We start from the raw sequence: 9,706 nt of genomic DNA, 5'->3' as shown, positions 1-9,706 counted from the left end.
TGTTTCTTAACCTTGACAATTTTAAGGCATGTGGACTTCAATTCCCAGAATTCCACAGCCAGCATTGCTGGCTGTGGAATTCTGGGAGTTGAAGTCCACATGCCTTAAAATGATCAAGGTTGAGAAACACTGGTCTAGGGTCTCCTGCTTGAGCAGGGGGTTGGACTAGAAGACCTCCAAGGTCCCTTCCAGCTCTATTCTGATTGATAATACTAGGTTGGCAGGTCACTTTCAAATCTAAAACCTGAAAAACAGATCACTTCCAAATCCTTCTAGCCAGCAGACTGAAATGGTGATATTACCAGCTAAGAGCTCATCCATCTGGCATACTTACACAATGAACCAAGGTGTGCTTTAAAATAAGGATTTTTTTTAAAATTGGATTCAAAATCAATTAAAACCCCATTAGAAACATAATTTCAGTCATACAAATCATGAAATAATCTCTTTTACTATAAGCTATAAAACCAAGGAAGCTCACCTAATTGATGATGTAAGTTACACGAGCAAATCCATACATCTCCACGCTGGAGACATGGCGAAGAGACCCCCTTTTCCTTCTTCCCGCCGGGCAAATCCAAACTTTGAAGAGAGCTTCACCAGAGTTCACATCACTGTGGACGCTCCACGCAAGGGAGCCTTCGAAACATACTGCGGTGGCTCCTGTAGGAGAGAACCTCCACTTGAATTTCAAAGAAAATTCAGAGGCGCCGCTTGTATCTCCAGCTAAGGCTGAGCTTTCTTATTTCTATTGCTTTGTTGAACGAGGTGGAGTCAACCAAGTTTCGATAACTTTCTAAGCTGTAAGCCAGGAGCAACACCCGGTTTCCATGGGCTCAAAAGTCTGCCACAGTCTTTGCATCAAGGACCAAACTACAAGGGCCTAAGACAATTTTGGGAAGGTGGGATTAGCATTCAGGAGCTGGGGGCTAAGGGGGTCCAAACTGTGTGGAGGCACCTCATATAAGTTGGAGTTATGGAACAGGGTAACTTTGCTCTCTCTTCCCCTCCCGCTCCCTCTCTCCTCCCTCTCTCTCTTTCTCCTCTCTCTCACTCTTTTTCTCTCTCTTCTCTCTCTCTCTCCTCCCTCTCTCTTTTCTCCTCTTTCTCCTCTCTCGCTTTTTCTCTCCTCTCTCTCTCCTTTCTCCTCTCTCTCGTTCTTTTTCTCTCCTCTCTCGCTCTTTCTCTCTCTCTTCTCTCTCTCCTCCCTCTTTTCTCCTCTCTTTCTCCTCTCTCGCTCTTTTTCTCTCCTCTCTCTCTCCTTTCTCCTCTTTCTCCTCTCTTGTTCTCTTTTTCTCTCTCCTCTCTCTCTTCTTTCTCCTCTCTCTCTCTCTCTCTCTCTCTCTCTCTCAATATACTGAGTTAAATTTAGTCCAATCCCATCTCTCAAGTGGCCCTTGTTCCCTATAGAGAGAGATGGATCTATAATACAGCCAAAATACTTCAAAGAATTTCAATTTCTTCCCAGATGGAGAGACCTGGAGGTCTCCATAGATCTAGAAGTAAGGAGAAATTCCCTGACAGTGTGAGAACAATTAATCAGTGGAATAGCTTGCCTCCCGGAGTGCTCCATCACTGGAGGTTTTCAAGAATAGATTGTCTCCTACCTTGAACAGGGGCTGGACTAAAAGACCTCCAAGGTCCCTTCAAGACCAAGAAGTTGTCATTTATTATCTTACATATTTATGCCTCTGTAAGGAGATGCTTCTCTATAGTTAGCCGAAAATGGAACCAAAACAATATTATCAAAGTCCTTCTGTAAGATGAGATGAATGGATTCAATTACAGTGGCTACGATTGCACCACAGATAGTCCCTCAACTTTTACAACCACTTGTTTAGTGATGGTTTGAAGTCACAATGGAAAAGTGACTTATGACTGCTTTTAACAGTTACGACTTAAAATCGCTGCAATGTAAAATGGGTGATCGAAATTTGCACCCTTGCAATGGACATGCATTTATGATGATGGCGGTATCCCGAGATCATATTAAAGTGGGAAGCTGGAAAAATACTGATTGTCCGATCACGTTTTGCAACCTTCTGACCAGCAAAATGAGTGGGGAAATAATAATAATTATAATTAGTTTCTATATTTTCATAATATGTTAGTTAATACTATATTTCTTAAATCTTCTCTTCAGCCGATAGTCTTCTTCTTACTAATATATATATATTTTTTTATTTTATTTTTTTTACTCTTTTTTTTTTTTTTAATTGAAAATTTTTAAATTTTTACAAAAACAAATCCCCTTCCCATACCCCCCCCAACCCTACCTCACCCCCCTCCTCCCCAACCTCCCAAACCCTCCCCTAGACTTCCCAGAGCTGAGTACAGGCTTAATTGAAAAAAAACTTAAAACACTTTTAAAACCTAAACAAATTTAAATACAATCATCATTCTATATAAACTCCCTCCAAAAACGCAAATTTAAACATTACTTTCTTTGAATATCTATAGCTATAATGTAAAATCTAATTTCTCCCTCTTTCTTTATCCTAATACAAAAAAATAAACATATAAACCTTTGTTGTACCATTAAAACTAAATACTCTTAGAAAACTTAAAGTAAATACATATTTCCTTCAATCTTCATAATCTTCTCACCTATCCAAAAAAAAAAAAAAAAAAAACTTAAAAATCCTAAACAAATCTAGACACATTTAGTTAAACAAATTATTTTCTCTTAAAAATATTAATAATAATATTTAAAAGCTTGAAACACTTTTAAATCCTAAACAAATCTAAATACAATCATCATTCTATATAAACTTTCTCCAAAAACACAGATTTAAGCATTACTTTCTTTCCTAAACAAATCTAGACATTTAATTAAACAAATTATTTTCTCTTAGAAATATTAATAATAATATTTAAAAACCAAATTTAAGCATTACTTGAAACTTAAACAAATTATACTCCCTTCGAAACACAAATTTATTAGAATCCCCTCACTGAAATAAACAAATTATAATCCCTTCAAAACACAGGTTTAAACAATATTATCATTAAAGGTTTAAAACTTAAAACTGAAATATATTATTATCCCAAAACACATATTTAGACATTACATAAGACATTTTCCAAAAACGATATAAGTTTTACTTCTCCCACAATCTCAATAGTAAACTTCTTGTCTAAAGTTCTCATTCAATGTCCATAATTTTCTGTCCAATAACCAGTTGCACCCACTATAAACACAAACTTCTTATCTAAAATTTTCATTCAATATCCATAATCTTCTGTCTAATAGCCAGTTGCATCTACTATAAGCACAATCCATATCGGTCTCTCTTGCCCGCAAGCATCGAAAAAAATGCGTGGAATTCTGCCCTTGAAGATCGCTCCAAAGAGTTTGTAAGTCCTGGTTGACCCACCAGCTCAGGAATCAGTACCTGTGAAACTTCCTCAACCTCCTTCTTCTGTTGGTCTTTCTCTTTACATTTATATGTTACTTTTTCTTTACATTTATATGTTGCACAAGTCTCAGGGACCGATACCTGTAAAACTTCCTCAGTGAATTCCTCCTTGTGTTGATCTTCACAGTTGTAAGTTGTACAAGTTATCCTCTGCCCGTTCCTCTCTTGTTGGTGCCCCTCAAGCTGAAATTTCCCAATTTCGATTTCAGGCAGCAATTCCACCCTTGAAGATTGCTCCAAAAACTTTGTAGGTCTAACTTCTCCCAGAGCCACCCTTGAAGATTGCTCCAAAGACTTTGTAGGTCCAACATCTCCCAGAGATTCAGAGACCGCTGAATATGAAACTTCCTTAACCTTCTTCTGTTGCTGCTTTTCTTTGGAGTTATGTGCTACACAAGTTGTCTTCTGCTCCTCAATCTGGACTTGTTGAGACCTAATAGATGGCGATGCACATACCCCCAGGACCGAAGTATAAAAATCTTTTGCTTGAGAAACAGTATTAAGTCTATGACATGTCCCCAGGTAGTTCACCACCATTCCAGTCGGAATATCCCATCTGAATAGAATTTTTCTCTTTTTAAGTTCATTTACTAGAAAAGCAAACTCCTTTCTTCTTCTTAAAATTTTAGATGGGATCTCCTTAAAAATTATGACATCTTGTGAAGCAATTTGAAATCTCTTCTTATAATAGGCTTGCACAATTTGATTGCGTAAGGATCTTTTACCAAAGTAAATTACCACATCTCTTGGCAGATTCTTCTGTGCTGCCACCACAGAGTTAACCCTAAATAATTTTTCAATTTCACTAAGTATTCCCTCTTTTTCTTTATTCAAAATCAATGCAAAGTCCTTTGCAACCATTTCTTTCAAATCTTCTTGCAAAGACTCTTCCAGGCCTCTGATTCTTAAGGCATATTCCATTTGTCCATATTGAAGCATAAGAATCTCATTTTCCATTTCTTTTTCCATACTTTCAATTTTCCCCTCCATTATGTCCACTTTTTCAGCTACCTCTTCCACATGGGAGTTCACCTTTTCAAGAACAGAAGCAACTCCTTCTAAAGCCAAAACAAAATCTTGTCTCAAGATCTTATTATTTTCCTCTAAAATCTTTTTCATTTCTGCCCTAATTTGAATTATAACATCTCCCATCATGTTTTGCAAATCCTTCATAGTTATTAGCTGACCCCCAGAAGAGGGTGAAACTGTTGATTTAGAAGCTGTAGAAATCCCTGGACGCTTTGGAGCCATCTTAAAGAAAAACCTTTAGCCCTTCTTAAAAAATTATAAAAATTCCTTCAAAAATCATAACTCCCTCCAAGGAAGGTCATTATAATAAAAAGAAAAAAGGGAAAAGAAAAAAAAAAGGAAGAGAAAAAGAATTAAAAAAAGCTTTACTCCTTCTTAAAAATTGCAAAAAATTAAACAGAAAAAAGTCCTTCAAAAAAGAGTCATTACAATAAAAAGAAGGGAGAAGAAAAAAAAAATAATAATAATTAAATAGAAAAAGTCCGTTCCAAAAAAAAATACTTAGAGATACCAAAAACAACCATTCCAATCATAAGAAAATAAAAAGGGAAAGGGAAAGGAAAGAAAAAGAAACACCAAAAAGCCTGCCGGTCAGCATTCTAACTTCAAAAAAAAAAAAACACCGAGAGATTTGCCGATCGCCATTTTACTTTCCCTTTCAACAAAGAAAAAAAAAATAAAAAGAGAGAATAAAAATAGAAGCAAGTCTTAAAACTTAAAATCCAAATAAATCAAAGAAAGCAAAAACTAAATCCTCTACTCAGCTCTGTCCGTTTATAAAAAAAAAAACTCACCAGTTCTCTTTAAGCACGGAGGTGTTTGCAGCGGCTCGTTTTGTCCCTGAGGACAAAAACAGCTGGGAAGCGGAGACAAGTCTGAACTCCGTGGGAGCACTCCTTTCACCCCCCCCCCAAAAAAACTTGGGGGGTGCAAAAGAGGCTCTACCACTATTCAGACACTCTCTACCCCCCCCCTTTGCCCGGGAGGGGGATTTTGAACCGCTGAACAGCTGGTGTCTGCTGTTCATAGCGGTTCTTACACTTACCCAGGAGAGACGGCTACAAAGTAGCCGCCATCGCGCGCGCAAAATCCACCGGAAGTTTTCCTTACTAATATATATTTGATGTTACATAGTACATATTACGTTCCTTTCTGTCTAACTTGTTTTTCTAGCCATTGATAAAAATTGTCCCGTGTTCTATCTAAAGTGTACTGAATCTTCTTTCTCTTTTATCTTCAATGTCAATCTGTCCATTCCTGCACAATCGAAAATTTTCTTAATTAATTCTTCCTCCGTTGGTAGATTTTCATTTTTTCCAATATTGAGCAAATACTATTCTTGCTGCAATTAATACGTGTAAAATTAAGTATATACCGTATATGCCGGCGTATAAGATGACTTCCAGAAGCGCTAAACTCGGCGCCAAAGATGGGGGTCGTCTTATACGCCGAGTCGTCTTATACGCCAGAAATACTGGTAGTTTCCAGGGTATAAAACGACGTTCTAGGAATGCGGCTCGGCGATAAAGACGGGAGTCGTCTTATACGCCGGGTCGCCTAATACGCCGGCATATACGGTACATTCTTTCTCATAGTTTCCTACTATTATGCCTCACAAAAACGATTCTGGCTGAAAGTCTATGTGTTTTTTAATCAGTTTCTCTAACCATATGTGTGTTTTTGACCAAAAACTTTTAGCTTTAGGACATGTCCACCAGATATGATAGTAAGTACCTGGTTTTTGTTAAGGATAACTTGATGGAGCATAATCAATCAGTCGATCCATAAGTTAGCAAAGGAGAGCCTCTCTTAATGATTTCAGGATTCGTTGCTCTACCTTCACTTGGATATGTTTTATTCCTTGCCTTCATTTGCTCTATTGCTATTATTGCTCAGTGATGCTATGAGATTTCATATCTGCTCTCCCCATGTTTTCAGGGCACAGCAACTAATACTGAGGCAATCACCAGGCTGTCCATCTTTAATTCACAATCCATGCTCGTCAGGAATCCCTGACCTCAAGCTGAAACCAAGAACAAAAAGTTCTTAATTAAGGTTACAAAAACTCTTTAAAATTTATGCACAGTGGACAGGCTAGATAGAACCTCTGATTTTTCTTTGCTAAAGCGTTTCGCGTAAATGTCTCATAATATCTAGGTGATCGGTTGACTTGTTATAAAGACAAAATGGTTGGAAACTGCTGATCAAGGCTACAGATGAATTTATTTTAATTTGCTTTTTCTAGGATTTTGGTCCATTGACTTCCCCTTCCCCCCTCCCCCCAGGAGCTCCACTGCCACTCATCTTTCATATTGCTTTTTCCTCCCCTCGTATGTGTTTTGCTAGAAACATTTATTTCAAATGAATCATGCTTTTCAATTTTTTTGTCAATGATACTTGAAATCCCTGTAAAGATTAAGTACATAATTTAATTGTCCTTGTATCTGATCGGGGGGGGGGGGGAGAAAAAAATGTTTCCCCACAGCAGCCTATTGACTCTTTCAACCTTGCCTCCTGAATCCTTCCTGAATGTGGCCGCTGATACTGCAGGTTTTGTATTTAGAAAGATTAATTAATTCTGCACTAAGCAATGTTCCTGGCTGCACGAACAAAATCCACTTTAGAAAACATAAATGACAGCCTGCCTAAAATAATTAACACCAGCAGTGATAGAATTGGGGATGTTTCTCTCCTTGCTTTATGCTGGAGTGTTTCAAGAGACGGTAATTACAAAATATTTCTCCCAAGAAAAATGGTTACAAGAAGGAGGAGGAGGAGGAGGAGGAGGAGGAGGAGGAGGAGGAGGAGGAGGAGGAGGAGGAGGAGGAGGAGGAGGAGAAGAAGAAGAAGAAGAAGACGAAGAAGAAGAAGAAGAAGAAGAAGAAGAAGAAGAAGAAGAAGAAGAAGAAGAAGAAGAAGAAGAAGAAGAAGAAGAAGAAGAAGAAGAATTCATGTAAGGAATATGTCACTGGAGAAAGAGCAGGAGAGAGAAAAAGATGTTTTAAATGGAGATAAAACACAATGATTTCCACAGGAGGGATCTGTGGATGCCTTATCAAGCAGAGAGGGTTATCAAGCTTCTCATACTAGAAGTTCTCACATCCGGACCCCAATCCTAATGATATTGTGAGTGATAGTGATACTACATCTGGTAGTATCTCAAATGGGCTGAGGGGAGGGTCACCTGACCAGATGAGTAGAGACACTGGTGTAGGAGAAGAGCAGGCAGAACTGGAGGTGGAGTTAAATGCACCATTAGCTTAGAATTGCTGCGTTCCCACAAGCGTTCTAAGTTCGACCTTTGCTGAATTCTGTTGACTTTTATCTGGTGCCAATTTAGCGTTTGACCAGATTCTTGTGTATAGATGTGTGAACTTACTCTGGGAGAGCAATTCAGGAGCCCTTCTGAATAACCCACCTTGGGTAGACACAGTAGGAAAACCATGAATTAGAGACACCGATTGGGGCAAGAAAAAAGCATGTCCGCTCCTTTCGGCACGAAGAATCAAAGCCATTAAACTGAGACTTGGGCAGCCAACTTTCAGCTCTTCCACGCACACTCCTTGTAAAATTTGCTTACCCCCAGAGAATTCTCCTCAAAACATCTGTATCCACGTCTCCCTAATGGATAGGAGTTGAGCTGGGCCCTCAAGGAACTGAAGGTAGCCAATCAGCACATTGCTAATCCATTGGAAGAAGGAAATATTTTGTGTTGTATACAAATAGTCAGTCTGGAACCTTATTACCCTGCAGAGTATGAAAGCTTTACTTGGACCCTCCAGTGGTTAGGAACAAAGAAGCTTTTCAGTTCTGGTTGACTTTAAAACAATGAACATAGAAGTTAGAATAACAGGGTAGGACAGGAACCTGGAGGCATTTTAGTCCAATTCCCAACTTAAGCCGGAGAGCCAAAGATGCTTTTTTCAGGAGGCAACTGGACTTTCTTGTTTTCCTTTGAAGACGTTTCGCTTCTCATCCTGGAAGCTTCTTCAGCTCTGACTGGATGGTGGAGGAATGGAAGGATTTATACTCCTTGCAGACAGCTGAATCTTGTCCTGATGGGTTTGCTCTCCTATGTTGTACCTTGAGTTTATGAAGTGGTTGTTTTGTTTCCCCAAAAGTTTCCCCAAGAAATCCCTCAGGACAAGATTCAGCAGTCCATCTACATGTAAAAGACAAAGTCCACTCTTTCAAAGACAACAAAGTCCACATTTTGGACAGAGAGGACTGCTGGTTTGAAAGAGGGGCCAAAGAGGCCATCTAGGTCAAAACTGAATGGCCCTCTCTCAACAGGGGGGGAGGGATAGGACATCTTCTATCTCCAGTCTACAACATGGTCCTTTCAGCAGTCCCAGGAAGGCTCCACACCCATTTGCACCACTCAGGTGACTCTGAGGACACAGGTGAACCTCCAAGTGGCCTCAACACCAAAAGAATGCAAATGACCAGCCATCTGCAAGGAGTATAAATCCTTCCAATCCCCACTATCCAGTCAGAGCCGAAGATGAGAAGTGAAACATCTTCAAAGAAAAATAAGGAAGTCCAGTTGCCTCATGAAAAAGCATCCTTGGGATAACCATGGCCTGGATGATGGAGAATCTCCATAGACATTAAGCAGGAGACCTTATATCATGCAGGAGAAATGGTTGTCCAATCTCTTCTTGAAAACCTGCAGTACCCACCATTTCTGGAGAAGTTCTCTAGAATCATCTGCCCACAAGGAGCAGCATGACAGGATATCATGAACCAGCCCAAACGATGCTGTTTCAACATGACCCTTAGCATAATTTTAAGTCGTGGGGTGATGACCAGATTTCTCTTTTCTGAGACTTCAACAATATACACGTTACACCATTCCCCCCCCCTTTTCTTCTTTAAATGCTGGACTTGGTCCCAACATTCTTACAGAGTGGGCTGTCAATGAAACTTTTATTTGCTTTCACTTCTATTCAAGGAGATTAGTGTTCCTTGGCTTTGCAATCCAGTCAACCTTTCGACGGTGGTATCTGTGCCCTTGCTACATCTCCCCAAATGGTACTTTTAGCCCTGATCAACATCTGGTCAACATCTAATGTTAGGTTTGAGCAAATGGTTACAAAAAGCTATCGGTCCCTCCCCATAGCTGCCCTGTTATGAAGGCTGTTCTTACCTGAATTTGGGGGTGTCAAAACTAAGAGTTGTGGCTCAAATGAGGAGCTTAATTACACAGCCTTATCATTTCTACTTCTAGATCTCAAGAAATATCCTTCCTTGCCTGG

At 39.3% G+C, this 9,706-nt stretch overlaps 1 protein-coding gene across 2 annotated transcripts in view; it reads right to left on the bottom strand.

The window, feature by feature from the left end:
- Positions 1–444: 444 nt before the first annotated feature.
- The window catches only part of LCTL (lactase like), an 83,191-nt gene continuing 73,929 nt past the window's right edge, over positions 445–9,706 (bottom strand). The window contains exon 10 of one of the 2 annotated variants that reach the window (XR_005555868.1): positions 445–663. The gene's annotated coding sequence lies outside the window, so the exon portion shown is untranslated. Of the gene's footprint in view, positions 664–5,978; positions 6,472–9,706 lie in introns of those variants that run through there. The other variant, XR_005555867.1, reaches the window with a different exon arrangement.

The sequence above is a fragment of the Crotalus tigris genome, unplaced genomic scaffold (assembly GCF_016545835.1).
Source record: "Crotalus tigris isolate CLP2741 ecotype Arizona unplaced genomic scaffold, ASM1654583v1 scf7180000017663.5292952, whole genome shotgun sequence".
In the NCBI taxonomy this organism is placed as follows: Eukaryota; Metazoa; Chordata; class Lepidosauria; order Squamata; family Viperidae; genus Crotalus; species Crotalus tigris.
This window is presented reverse-complemented; position numbering and strand designations above follow the sequence as displayed.